This window comes from Balaenoptera acutorostrata, chromosome 4 (assembly GCF_949987535.1).
Source record: "Balaenoptera acutorostrata chromosome 4, mBalAcu1.1, whole genome shotgun sequence".
Lineage (NCBI taxonomy): Eukaryota > Metazoa > Chordata > Mammalia > Artiodactyla > Balaenopteridae > Balaenoptera > Balaenoptera acutorostrata.
The window spans coordinates 51,329,067-51,344,330 of record NC_080067.1 but is presented as its reverse complement, the minus strand read 5'-3'; the positions used below and the strand labels follow the sequence as shown (position 1 = coordinate 51,344,330).

The 15,264-nt window shown below is 39.3% G+C and overlaps 1 pseudogene; it reads right to left on the bottom strand.

The window, feature by feature from the left end:
- The window catches only part of LOC130708066 (dysbindin-like), a 125,737-nt pseudogene extending 118,568 nt beyond the window's left edge, over positions 1 to 7,169 (bottom strand).
- Between the last annotated feature and the right edge of the window lie 8,095 nt (positions 7,170 to 15,264).

Here is a 15,264-nt window from a genome sequence, read left to right as displayed (position 1 = left end):
AAGTAAAAATGGAAGATTAAATTCATTCATTATGTTCATTCCTGAAAACTCACTATGACAATAATAAAGAATTAATAGTGTATAAATTCACACCTACAAAGAGGACAAGAGACACATTTTGGAGGATGGAAATAAAATACATTTTTACTGACTTACAAAGTGCAAAATGCAGATTTGTAATGCAGGATTCCCCTTTTCCCCCCACTGCAACACACACACACACACACAAGACCAGGTGTCAGAAGCATCAAGTTTCTTTAAAATTAAAACTCGTGATGGATTTAGGAAAGATACAAGGCTAAAATGAGGATGGTTGCCTATAGATGGTTAATTCCCTCACCAAGCTTGCCCAGACAGGAACCCCCTTCCCATAACACAGCACCTAGCAGAACTACAGAATTTTATGCTTAAGATAATTTAACTAGGTGAGATATGGACTGAGGAACTCCAAAAAGTTCTGGTGGCTGGGCTGAGGCAGACTTGGTGGGGTGTGAAGAGAGAGAGAGAGAGAGAAAAGAAATGAGAATGAAAGAGCTACTATGAACATTTGCATGTAAGTCTTAGTGCATGTGGATATAGCTTTCATTTCCTTGGGTAAATACCTAGGAGTAAAATTCCAGAGAAATGCAAATCAAAACCACAATGAGGCATCACCTCACACTGGTTAGAATAGCTATCATCAAAATTCGACAGATAAGAAATGCTGGAGAGGATGTGGAGAAAAGGGAACCCTCCTACACTGTTGGTGGGAATGTAAATTGGTGCAGCCACTATGGAGAACAGTATGGAGGTTCCTTAAAAAACTAAAAATAGAGTTACCATGTGATCCAGAAATCCTACTCCTTGGGCATAAATTCAGAATAGATGAAAACTCTAATTTGAAAAGATACATGCACCCCAATGTTCACAGTAGCACTATTTACAATAGCCAAGACATGGAAGCCACCTAAGTGTCCACTGACAGATGAATGGATCAAGAAGATGTGATAAATACATATCTGTATAAATATATATCTACACAATGGAATATTACTCAGACATTAAAAAAAAGAATGAAATATTGCCACTTGCAGCAACAAGGATGGACCCAGAGATTACCATACTGAATGAAGTAAGTCAGACAAAGACAAATATCATAAAATAACACTTATATGTGGAATCGAAAAAATAATACAAATGAACTTAGTTACAAAACAGAAATAGACTCACAGACATAGAAAACAAACCTATGGTTACCAAAGGGGAAGGGGGAGGTAAATAAGGAGTTTGGGATTAGCAGATACAAACTACTATATAAAAAATAGATAAACAAGGTCTTATTCTATAGCACAGGGAACTATATTCAATATCTTGTGATAACCTATAATGGAAAAGAATCTGAAAAAAATATATGTGTAACTAATCATTTTGCCTTACACCTGAAACTAACACAATATTGTAAATCAACCATACTCCAATAAATAAATAATAAATAAATGGTAGTGTTCTTTTGTCTTTTGAGCTAGTTAGATTACAGTGTTGTTCAAGTCTTCTACTTGCTTATTGAACTTTTGTCTAGATGTTCTATCCATTATTGAAAGTGGAGTTTTGAAGCCTCCAACTCATTATAGAACTGTTCTCTATTTCTCCTTCCAATTCTACAAATATTTGCTTCGTATGTTTTCAGGTTCTATAGTTTGGTGCATATATGTTTACGACTGTTATATCTTCTTGATGAGTGGACTCATCAATATATAATGCTCTTCATTACCTTTTATCACTTTCCTTTTCTTTTTTTTTAAACATCTTTATTGGCATATAATTGCCTTACAATGGTGTGTTAGTTTCTGCTGTATAACAAAGTGAGTCAGCTGTACGTATACATATATCCCCATATCCCCTCCCTCTTGCGTCTCCCTCCCACCCCTCTAGGTGGTCACAAAGCACCCAGCTGATCTCCCTGTGTTATGAGGCTGCTTCCCACTAGCTATCTATTTTACATTTGGTAGTGTATATATATCAATGCCACTCTCTCACATTGTCCCAGTTTACCCTTCCCCCTCCCTGTGTTCTCAAGCCCATTCTCTACAACTGCATCTTCATTACTGTCCTGCCCCTAGGTTCTACAGAACTTTTTCCTTTTTTAGATTCCATATATATGTGTTAGCATACGGTATTTGTTTTTCTCTTTCTGACTTACTTCACTCTGTATGACAGATCTATGTCCATCCACCTCACTACAAATAACTCTGTTTCATTCCTTTTTATGGCTGAGTAACATTCCATTCTATATAGGTGCAAAATCTTCTTTATCCATTCATCTGTCAATGGAAACTTAGGTTGCTTCCATGTCCTGGCTATTGTAAATAGAGCTGCAATGAACATTGTGATACATGACTCTTTTTGAATTATGGTTTTCTCAGGGTATGTGCCCAGTAGTGGGATTGCGGGGTCGTATGGTAGTTCTATTTTTAGTTTTTTAAGGAACCTCCATACTGTTCTCCATAGTGGCTGTATCAATTTACATTCCCACCAACAGTGCAATAGGCTTCCCTTTTCTCCACACCCTCTCCAGCATTTATTGTTTGTAGATTTTTGGATGATGGCCATTCTGACCGGTGTGAGGTGATACCTCATTGTAGTTTTGATTTGCATTTCTCTAATGATTAGTGATGTTGAGCATTCTTTCATGTGTTTGTTGGCAATTGGTATATCTTCTTTGGAGAAATGTCTATTTAGGTCTTCTGCCCATTTTTGGATTGGGTTTTTTGTTTTTTTGATACTGAGCTACATGAGCTGCTTGTATATTTTGGAGATTAATCCTTTGTCAGTTGCTTCATTTGCAAATATTTTCTCCCATTCTGAGGGTTGTCCTTTTGCCTTGTTTATGGTTCCCTTTGCTGTGCAAAAGCATTTTTCATTAGCTCCCATATATCTATTTTTGTTTTTATTTCCATTTCTCTAGGAGGTGGGTCAAAAAGGATCTTGCTGTGATTTCTGTCATAGACTGTTCTGCCTATGTCTTCCTCTAAGAGTTTTATAGTGTCTGGCCTTACATTTAGGTCTTTAATCTATTTTGAGTTTAGTTTTATGTATGGTGTTAGGGAGTGTTCTAATTTCATTCTTTTACATGTAACTGTCCAGTTTTCCCAGCACCACTTATTGAAGAGGCTGTCTTTTCTCCATTGTATACTCTTGCCTCCTTTATTAAAGATAAGTTGACCATATGTGCATGGGTTTATATCTGGGCTTTCTATCCTGCTCCATTGATCTATAGTTCTGTTTTTGTGCCAGTACCATACTGTCTTGATTACTGTAGCTTTGTAGCATAGTCTGAAGTCAGGGAGTCTGATTCCTCCAGCTCCGTTTTTCTTTCTCAAGATTGCTTTGGCTATTTGGGATCTTTTGTGTTTCCATACAAATTGTGAAATTTTTTTCCTACTCTGTGAAAAATGCCATTAGTAGTTTGATAGGGATTGTATTGAATCTGTAGATTGCTTTGGGCAGTGTATTAATTATCACAATGTTGATTCTTCCAATCCAAGAACATGGTATATCACTCCATCTGTTTGTATCATCTTTAATTTCTTTCATCAGTGTCTTATAGTTTTATGCACACAGATCTTTTGTCTCCTTAGGTAGGTTTATTCCTGGGTATTTTATTCTTTTGGTTGCAATGGTAAATGGGAGTGTTTCCTTCATTTCTCATCATTAATGTTTAGGAATGCAAGAGATTTCTGTGCATTAATTTTGTATCCTGCTACTTTACCAAATTCATTGATTAGCTCTAGGAGTTTTCTGGTAGCATCTTTAGGATTCTCTATGTATAGTATCATGTCATTTGCAAACAGTGACAGTTTTACTTCTTCTTTTCCATTTGGATTCCTTTTTCCTTTTTCTTCTCTGATTGTTGTGGCTAAAACTTCCAAAACTATTTTGAATAATAGTGGTGAGAGTGAGCAGCCTTGTCTTGTTCCCAATCTTAGAGGAAATGGTTTCAATTTTTCACTATTGAGAATGATGTTGGCTGTGGGTTTGTCATATATGGCCTTTATTATGTTGAGGTAAGTTTCCTCTATGCCTACTTTCTGGAGGGTTTTTATTCATAAATGGGTGTTGAATTTTGTTGAAAGCTTTTTCTGCACCTACTGAGATGATCATATGGTTTTTATCCTTCAATTTGTTAATATGGTGTATCACATTGATTGATTTGCATATATTGAAGAATCCTTGCATTCCTCGGATAAACCCCACTTGATCATGGTGTATGATCATTTTAATGTGCTGCTGGATTCTGTTTGTTAGTATTTTGTTGAGGATTTTTGCATCTATGTTCATCAGTGATGTTGGCCTGTAGTTTTCTTTTTTTGCAACATCTTTTTCTGGTTTTCGTATCAGGGTGATGGTGGTCTCGTAGAATGAGTTTGGGAGTGTTCCTCCCTCTGCTATATTTTGTAAGAGTTTGAGAAGGATAGGTGTTAGCTCTTCTCCAAATGTTTGATAGAATTCACCTGTGAAGCCATCTGGTCCTGGGCTTTTCTTCGTTGGAAGATATTTAATCACAGTTTCAATTTCAGTGCTTGTGATTGGTCTGTTTATATTTCCTATTTCTTCCTGGGTCATTAGCGGAAGGTTCTGCTTTTCTAAGAATTTGTCCATTTCTTCCAGGCTGTCTATTTTATTGGCATATAGTTGCTTGTAGTAATCTCTCATGATGCTTTGTATTTCTGCAGTGTCAGTTGTTACTTCTCCTTTTTCATTTCTGATTCTGTTGATTTGAGTCTTCTCCCTTTTATGCTTGATGAGTCTGGGTAATGGTTTATCAATTTTGTTTATCTTCTCAAAGAACGAGCTTTTAGTTTTATTGATCTTTACTATTGTTTCCTTCATTTCTTTTTATTTATTTCTGCTCTGATCTTTGTGATTTCTTTCCTTCTGCTAACTTTGGGGGTTTTTGTTCTTCTTTCTCTAATTGCTTTATGTGTAAGGTAAGGTTGTTAGTCCACTGCCTCAGTTTTAGGATGATTCATTGTCTATTCAGGTATTCCACAGATGCAGGGTCCATCAAGTTCGTTGTGAAGATTTAATCTGCTGCTCCTGAGCTGCTAGGAGAAATTTCCCTGTCTATTCTTTGTTCATGCAGCTCCTGGGGTTCAGCTTTGGATTTGGACCTGACTCTGTGTGTAGGTCGCCTGAGGGCGTCTGTTCTTCGCCCAGACAGGAGGGAGTTAAAGGAGTGGCTGATTAGGGGGCTCCGGCTCACTCAGGCCGGGGTGGGGGAGGGGGAGCAGGGGGAGGGGTACGGAATGCAGGGCGAGCCTGCGGCGGCAGAAGCCAGCAGTGGCAGAAGCCAGCGTGATGTTGCAACAGCCTGAGGCACGCTGTGTGTTCTCCTGGGGAAGTTGTCCCTGGATCACAGGACCCTGGCACTGGTGGGCTGCACAGGATCCCGGGGAGGGAAGGTGTGGATTGTGACCTATGCTTGCACACAGGCTTCTTGGTGGCTGCAGTAGCAGCCTTAGCGTTTCATGCCCGTCTCTGATGTCCACGCTGATAGCCGCGGCTCGTGCCCATCTCTGGAGCTCATTTAGGCGGTTCTCTGAATCCTCTCTCCTCGCGTACCCGAAAACAATGGTCTCTTGCCTCTTAGGCAGGTCCAGACTTTTTCCGGACTCTCTCCCTGCTAGCTGTGGCGCACTAGCCCCTTCAGGCTGTGTTCACGCAGCCAACCCCAGTCCTCTCCCTGTGATCCGACCGAAGCCAGAGCCTCAGCTCCCAGCCCCCGCCCGCCCCGGTGGGTGAGCAGACAAGCCTCTTGGGCTGGTGAGCGCTGGTCGGCTCCGATCCTCTGTGCGGGAATCTCTCCGCTTTGCCCTCTGCACCCCTGTTGCTATGCTCTCCTCCGTGGCTCTGAAGCTTCCCCCCCCGCCCACCCCCCCATCTCCGCCAGTGAAAGGGCTTCCTAGTGTGTGGAAACTTTTCCTCCTTCACAGCTCCCTTCCAGAGGTGCAGGTCCCATCCCTATTCTTTTGCCTGTTTTTTCTTATGCCCTACCCAGGTACATGGGGAGTTTCTTGCCTTTTGGGAGGTCTGAGGTCTTCTGCCAGCATTCAGTAGGTGTTCTGTAGGAATTGTTCCACATGTAGATGCATTTTTGATGTATTTGTGTGGAGGAAGGTGATCTCCACATCTTACTCCTCTGCCATCTTGAAGGTCCTCCTATAACTTTTTATTTACAGTGTATTTTGTCTGATATTAGTATAGCCACCCCAGCTCTCTTTAGATTACTATTTTTCATGGGCTATTTCTTCCATCCTTTCACCTTCAACTTGTATGAGTCCAAAGTGAGTCTTTTATAGACAGTATGTAGTTGGATCATGTCTTATATCCATTCTGTCAGTCTCTGCTTTTTGACTGGCAAGATTAATCCATCTACTTTTAAAGTAATTACTGATAAGGAAGTACTTCTGCCATTTTGCTATTTGTTTTCTGTATGTCTTATACCTTTTTGTCCCTCACTTTCTCCATCACTGCTTTCATGTTGATTGTCTGGTAGTATTCTGTTTTGATTTCCTTCTCTCTCTCTCTTTTTTTCTTTGTGCGTGTGTACATTTCTTAGGGGTTATGGTGACAATGTGTTTTAACAAGTCAAGCTAAAGACCTCACACTACATGTCATGTGTTGAGCCCTGTGCTGTGTGTGTTTTAGTGGCATCTCCTCAACATTCTGTAGCTCCTGAAGTAAGCAGTGGTGATTGAGACCACAGTGATCACAGCCAGGGGCTGACCTCAGTGAGTTTCCTGTATTTATCCATTTTACAGATGAAGAAACTGGGGCTTAGAGGCTTTGAGAGATTGAGTGACTTGCCAGGTTTACAGAGGGGTCACTGAGCTGGGTGGCAGATTGGTGGGGCTGAGGAAAGGGCTGGAGAGGAGGAGGTAGAAGTCCCTGGACCTGATACTAAGCAGGGCTCCACACATATCTGCTGCACAGAGAAGTGTGGAACAGTGTGACGACTGGACAGTGCTACAAGGGGAAAGTGCAGAGCCCTGCCTCTGCCTCCTGGTGCCAGTGGCCTAAGCAGCTGCATGTTTTAGGTGCTGAATCACAAACTCCTTGTACTTACCCAGCTCCTTCCCAGCTGGGCCAGAGTCTCTGGGCCTCGTCAAGTTCCTGGCCAGGCTGACCATGGTGTGCCTCCCTGGAGGAGTTGAGGCTTGCATTCTGACCCAAGATGGATCCCTGGTAAGTACTTGGGTCTTGCTTCCTTGGAATTTGTTTCTGGAAAGGGAGTAATATTTACAGTTGAGCACGTGGGGGAAAGTGCATGTGGGGAATGCTGGAGACAGATTTAACTGGGGTCCCAGCAAGCTACTCCACTCCCAGGAATGGGGTATGGTCAGGCCCTGTTTCTGCAGCACTGGTCTCAGAGGAAAGGACAGTGATGCTGACACTGGTAGGGCAAGGCCAGGCAGCACAGGCTAGGGGACAGCTGCATCGCCCCCAGGGCAGCTTCCCAGAAGAGCTTTCAGGTCTAACTAGGAAGAGCCTGTGGGTCCTTAGGATCCCAGCCAGACCATGCTTTCCTGTACCATCTCCCAATGGGAAGATCATGCCATGTCCTGAGGGTACTGCCTATGCTCAGGATGAGACATGAGAAGTGATGGTTGTAGATTTTAAGAAGCAAACCAACAGGTTGTGGTCAAAGAAAAACTTAGTGCAACAGTATCAGTAGTGGGTTGACGGTCCCCAGGATGCATGGGGACAAGCTGGCAGGACCTGCTGAACACGAGGCCAGCCTCACTGGGGAAGGGGGTATATGGGTGCTATCCCTGACCCCCAGGCCCTTCTGGAGGTGGGGTAGGATCCAGCCCTGTAGTTACCATGGGAAGAGCTTACAAAAGTGACCTTCTGCACGAGGAAGCTTACCTTGGACTGGGACGGAGATGGGTGCCAAGCAGCAGAGAGAAATGGCACCCTACCCCTGGTCTTTCTGGGGCCCCCAGGGTCCCAAACCCTCCCCTAACCACCCAGGGGCCGGCAGCATCTACCCCTTGGGGTGCATCTGTGTCACGTCAATTGGAGGGGCTGCCACAGAACAAGGGTGGGTAGGTGGTAGGTGCTCCCCTGTGCCTGCCTCATCTGGCCTGGGTTACCCATTGGTGAGGCGCTCTAGGCTTGGTCGTGGGGGGGCGGGGTGGACGGGGTTGCAGCAGGACAGCTGAAGCCACTGCCACTTCCGTGCTGGGACAGCTGTGATTCGGGGTGCCCAGCGGTCCCAGGACACAGACCCCAACCAGTGGTGAGGAAGCCACAGCCTAATGGACGCACCTCACCACTAGCCCCTTCTTCTCAGACAGCTCTCCATCATGCTCATGCTGGCGCAGTTGAACCCGCTCGTCCAAAGGTCATGAAGAACTGGAGCGCTTCGAGAAGCAGTAGCAGCCGGAGCAGCTGAGCCCGGCCAAACTGCTGCTGCTGAGCAGGAACAGGGGCCACTGGGCCGACTGGCTCCAGTTGTACCGGTGAGGCCAGCCATGCGTCCTGGCGGTCAGCAAATCTCCACGTTGTCGGGGTGCCGTCACCATTTCCCCATGAGGCGGCCGCAGACGAACCCCGCCCCCCATGCAGGGAGCCAAATGCGGGAGGGGCGGGAGTGAGGGGCTGCATTTGCGGGAAAGCCAGGATCCCAGAGTTCCACTAGGAAAGAAAGAGAAGCGCGCGGCCGCCGCCGCTGCCCGGCGCGCTGAGCGCATGCGCTTCGTGCAAGCTGAGCGCCCGTAGTGCGTAGTACGTCCCGCGGAACGACAGCTCGCAGAGCGCCGCTCCACGCTGCCGAGCCGAGAACCCGGACGTCTCAGAGGCAAGGAAATAAACCCCTGTCCCTTGTCTGTCCCTCTCTTCATTTTCTGAATAGTGTCTTCAGACGGCCAAAAATTCTTAATTTTGACAAAGGTTAATTTATCATTTTTTTCCTTTAAATTTTGTGTATTTTCTGTTCTATCAAAGAAATATTTGCTAACCTAAGGTCACATGTTTTTTTCCCCAAGTTTTCTTTTAGATATTTCTGATTTTAGCTCTTATATACAAATCTATATAATCCGTTTGAAATTACTCTTTATATGTGTCATGATGTAGGAGTGAAGGTTATTTATTTTTTTCCACATGAGTATACGGTTACTTCAGTATCCTTTGTTGGAAAGACCATACTTTCCCCATTGAATTATCTTGTCACTTTAATAAAATCAAATTGAATCCATATATGTGTGGGTCACCACGTGGACCCATGCAAACACTCCTTTCTGTCCCAATAACATATATTTAATATCTATGCTTGTGACAATACCATACTGTCCTGATTACAGTATAACAATGTACTGCAACTCCTTAACTTTGTTTTTTAATTTTAAAATTTATGTTGCCTTTTGTAATGTCAATTTTTTTATTTATAAATATTGGGAATAAGCTAGTCAGGTTCTTTAAAAGGGCTGCTGAGATTTTGTTTGGGATAATGTTAAATCTATAAATCACTTTGGGGAGAATTATCACTTTAACAAAACCGAGTCTTACAAATCATGAAAAGAATGTAGTTTGCCATTTGCTTAGGCCTTCCTTAATTATTTTCAGTAATATTTTGTAGATTTTAGTGTATAGGACTTGCATGCCTTTGCTTAAATTATTCTTATTTTCTTTTAATGATACTATGAATGGTTAAAAGCCATTAATTATAATTTATTTTGGAATACTTCAAGTATATATAAATAAATTAATTGTTGTAAATTGATTTCCTATTCTACAAATTTACTAAATCTATTTAGTTAATTCTAGTAGAATTTTGTAATTGTTTTAGTATTTTCTACATATACAGTAATGCATTTTGAATATAGTTTTTTTAAAACTCCTTTTCCAATAAGTTTACCATTTATTTATTTATTTTTGCCTCGTTCTTGTGTTATTGTAACATATTTATATTAGCTTCCTTGAAGTCTTTTACTGCTAAATTCAAAATCTGAGTCTTCTTGAAATTAAGTTTTTATTTATTGGTTTTTCCTGCTGAAGGTGGGGCAGAGTTTTCTGTTATTTTGCATGTCCAGTAATTTTATATTTTTATTATTTTCTTATTCAGATATAATGGACATATTACATTGTGTAAGCTTATGGTGTGCAATATCTTGGTTTGATACATTTATATATTGCAATACAATTATCACCATAGCGTTAGCTAACACCTCTAACATGTCACATTATTATAACTTTTTTGGTGATGAGAACAATTAAATTCTAGTCTCTCAGAAACTTTGAAGTTTATAATACAGTATCGTTGACCATAATCACTATGCTGTGCATTACATCTCAGAGACATTTATCTGCTTACTAGTTGCAAGGGAGATGTTGTTTAAGGGTAGTACTTTTGTTTAAAACTTTGGGCATTTTATATAGTTGGTTGCTGCTTTTTAGTAGACAATACACTTATTAATATTTAAGATTTGCCTGCACAGTTGCTGTTGTTATTGTTTTTGCCTGACTCTGTATGTCTCTCCTGTACACAAGTAGTTTAGTTTCTGTGTAATATGATTTGTTATTTTCAATATTCACATGTTGGATTTTTGTTCCCAATTATCTATAATGATAATATTCTGTCTCTCATAATGTTCATTTCTTTGTCCTTTCTTTTCCATTCTAAGAGCTTTTCTTCAAACTTGCTCAACAACTGATTAGTTGTTTTAGTGGTTTATTGCATTTTTTTGTTGTTTCTTTTGTTTTGTTCTTAGTTTGTTTTTTGTGTTGATTGGATTAATTCTGCCCTTTACTCTTTTTAGTATAGATTTGAATAGATTTGTCATTTCCATGACATTTTTCCTTATTTCTTCTATTGAGTATTTAATATTTTCTTGCTTTTTAATATTAGCCAGCTTTCTCCTGGTGATTTTAGATGTTATGCATTGAAGCCACATTCTTGTTAATCTATTGAAGAAAAAAGACTACAAGATTATCCAATAATAGGGAGTAGGGAGTACCTGTTTACCTTTCAACCTCCTAACAAGGTTTTTTTTTTTTTTTTTAAATTTTTATTGGAATATAGTTGCTTTACAATGTTGTGTTAGTTTCCACTGTACAGCAAAGTGAATCAGCTATAATGTATACATATATCCCCTCTTTTTTGGATTTCCTTCCCAGTTAGGTCACCACAGACCATTGAGTAGAATTCCCTGTGCTATACAGTGGGTTCTCATTAGTTATCTATTTTATACATAGTATCAATAGTGTATATATGTCAATCCCAATCTCCCAGTTCATCCTACCCCCTCCCTTTTCCCCTTAGCATCCATATGTTTGTTCTTTACGTCTGTGTCTCTATTTCTGCTTTGTAAATAAGATTGTCTATACCAATTTTTTCAGATTCCACATATATGCGTTAATATACAATATTTGTTTCTCTCTTTCAGACCTACTTCACTCTGTATGATAGTCTCTAGGTCCATCCACGTCTATACAAAGGACCCAATTTCGTTCCTTTTTATGGCTGAATCATATTCCATTGTATACATGTACCGCATCTTCTTTATCCATTCCTCTGTTGATGGACATTTAGGTTGTCTCCATGTCCTGGCTATTGTAAATAGTGCTGCAGTGAATGTTGGGGTACATGTGTCTTTTTGAATTATGGTTTTCTCTGGGCTTTTTAACTTTGTTTTTTAATTCTCCAGCTAGAAATGAACTCAAGAAATGCCAAACTTCTAGCACAATTCCTTGATTTTAGCACTTAATTTTTTTTTTTCTTTTCTACTGGTGTCTTCCTTTTATTCTGTTTGCCTGGCTTTCAAGTTCTTAAAGCTTTTGTGGGTACACAAAGTCATAATTCTCTTCCACTTCATGACTGGACATCTCTAAATATACAGTGCTACCACCAGTCAGTTCCTAATTTCAGCGTGGGACTTGTGATATTTACAACTACCTACCCTACTTTTAAAATACACTGTGAATGTGGAGAATATGGAATTTCAGAGGTTGAAGGGAGGGGTCATCTTAACTTACAAGTCAATTCCCTATGTGAGGAAGTAAATGTCTGCCATCTTCTCTGAGCATTCTGTGCCCCAAGTTTCTGGGTCAGCAGATGGTGGGTAATAGATATAAGAATGAAACAACTTTAACTTTTTCCTTAGTGTCTTCTCATGAAGCAATTGTGGTACGTGCTGTAAGTTCAATTTCAGTTAGGCTTTTCAGATTTGGATGCCATATCTTATCATTAATTAGAGATTCCCCCTCATATTCTGTCAATTTGTTTGCCAGTCTTTCTTTTTCCAAGTTGCAGAGAGTTTTCATTTTTCTATATATCCATGCATAAAAAATTTGGAAACTCTACAGTGGTGAATGCTCAGCCATTTGTCATTTTGATCTAGGTGTGTCTAGAGATACATTTGAAAGCTTTATCATGATTGAACCGTATCTGTTCCCTTTGACAGAAAAGTCTCCTTGATTTTATTTTGTGAGGTTATGTGGGGAAGCTGTGCTATAAATCCTTCATCCTCTTCTTGTTCTTTCATAAGCCATCTTTACTCAGTAAAACTTTGATTTCAGAGTTTTTGAAGTCTATTTCCAAAAATCTTGCTACCAAGACTGCATCCGAAGAGATTATAAGAATTGGACTCATACTTTTGACAAGATTTCAAGTAGTTTATAACATTTAAAACAAGACATTTTACCTCAATGTGTTCTGTTGCATTGTGGATGAAGGGGTATAAATTACAGATGTAAACTACTGCGATTTTTAAAATTAAGTAGCAGCTAAAGAGGAATTACTAGTTTTAGTAATTATTATGTTGATTTCTGTGTTCTCTGCAAGGTTTTAGATTTGATTAAGGATGGGTAGCTCTTCTCATCAGTGATTCATTTGTGCTAGCAATAAATAATTATTCCATTAACTACTAGTATGGTGTTAATTTATGCAGATTAAAATTTGATATCTTTTGCCTTTGTTACTTAGAGCTTGCTGTAAGACATGACGAATAGGGTTAGGAGGCTCAAGGTCTCCTTTTGTTTTCTTCAGTTATTGCTTGTATGAGTCTGAGCAGGTATCTTTATTTCTCTAATACAAATTCTGCATCTTAGAATGCTGATAGAATACCTGCATTGCCTTTTTCACGTCTCCCACCCCTAGGATTGAATATGGTAGTATATGAGATAAATTTAGGCTATAGAGTGATATCAAAATGGATGTCATTACCATAAGTAATATTAACCATCCAGTTTATAGAATGATTCTGGATACACACTTACTCATTAGATATGTGGAGAAGTGTATCTAACTGCAGTTAAATCCTTACAATAGCCTACCAAATGACACCCTTGATTTCAGTCACTCCGCATGCCATTTCACCTTAGACCATTCCCTCACTGTTCAATTTTTGTTTCTTCTTATTGCCAGTAGAAAAACTTTAAAATGTCTTAGCATGGCAAGTTGAGTACTTCATAAGATTTCTTCTTATAAGTTCATATAATCTTATCTCTTGCTACTGAACCCTCTTCTTCTGCTATTCTTTACGTATTTTGTATTTTGTAGGTACCAAACTGCTTGTTAACACCTGGGCATGCCAGGGTCTTTCTTGACTTGTCTTTACTCACAGCCTTCAATATCACTGAAGTAACCTAACTTTTTTTGTTTGTCCATGCAAATCCAGGGTCAAATATTACCCTATCTGGGACGCATGCTACATTTGCTAAAGTCAAATTTAAATGCTAACTCTATAGAGCCCGCTAATCATTGTGTTTAAACCTGTATATATTCTCCTAAATGTACCTAGTTCTGTTGTTAATTGTGTGTTCCATCTATCATTAAGTAATGAAAGCTTTGAGAGCAGGAACCAGTTGTTCTCAAATTTGACATAAATGCAGAGTACTTTTCTGGCAAATAAACAAGATAAAATCGTGTACATTCATATAGTTGAATGATACTAAGCAGGTAATTTAACTTTATCTCAGTTTGCACATTTATAAAATTGACATTATAACGTGCAGGGAAAAAGCTTGTTCATGCAATTAAATGGTATCATTTATGTTATTATTATTATTTTTAGTATTTTTTAAACCTGTTGGTCACAGTATTCATTTGCTTCTCCTACCACACTGTATTCAGCACTCTGCTCAGATATACGATAAGTATTTGTTGAAAAAAATTCTCAGAAGTTTGACTATATGCCTCTTTAGCTGTGTTTTACAATATCACTTGCTGAAGGGTGTATACTCACTGCTCTAATAGACTCATAAAATGGACTACACTTCAAGGACATTTATAGTTAGGTACTGGTCTTACATTTCAATTAGGAATTGGGTTGCTGATAAAATATTTAAAGCAAGAAGAGCTTGATATTAAATTTTACTTTAGGTAGTAACCAAGTTAAACACTGCATCTAAGTAAAAGTAATACTCTAATTACTGTGGAATTGCTATAAGCAGTTGGTGACACTCTTGCTATTGTATTCTCATCAGGCATGACCTTCCATTCTGCAAAGTCTTCACAATACTGAATGAACTGGCCATTCATTGATTATACCTTCATACTAATGCAGTGTAACATTTCACATGCAATTAGGACACATTACTTTGAAGAATAAAGTTGCAGAATGAATCTCACTGGGCTGTTAAAAGCCAAGAACACTGCACAAAGTATTGGATTATTTGATGTTAAAATGAGTACATGTTTTATTGGTATTGCCTACTTTCTTTTTCAGACTTTTAAGATATATGTTAATTAGGCAATGTGAAAAGCCATAATAGAAAGTTCCTGAATTAAAAAGGGAACCGCAGAAAGGATTACTGTGCTAGGAGTCAGGATGTCCGATTTAGACTTAGCTGTGCTACTGGCTAAATGTTTTCCTAAGAGGTACTTCCCCCCTATGAGCCTCAGTGTCTCTCTGAGTCAAAAGAGAATTGACTTGTAACTTCAATAATGATTACCTTTGTAATCATTAAAACCTTTGTAATAGAGAGACATTAAATATATCTATTATGTATACCTTTATATTTATGTCTTTATGTGTAGATAGCTGTATCTATCTCTTTATCACATGTATCCCTATGTATGTATACCTAATACAGATATGTTTGCATTTCCATTTGCGTGCATAGATGTAATATAGCTTAACAGTGTTTAATATAGAGCATCACTATATTCTATAATTTTATTTTTGGAACATAATACACAGTTTATTCTCCAATTAGACCATTTTGAGGATAATAATGAATAAAGAATCTTCGGTTTACAACACATAGAGTCTCGAAAAAACG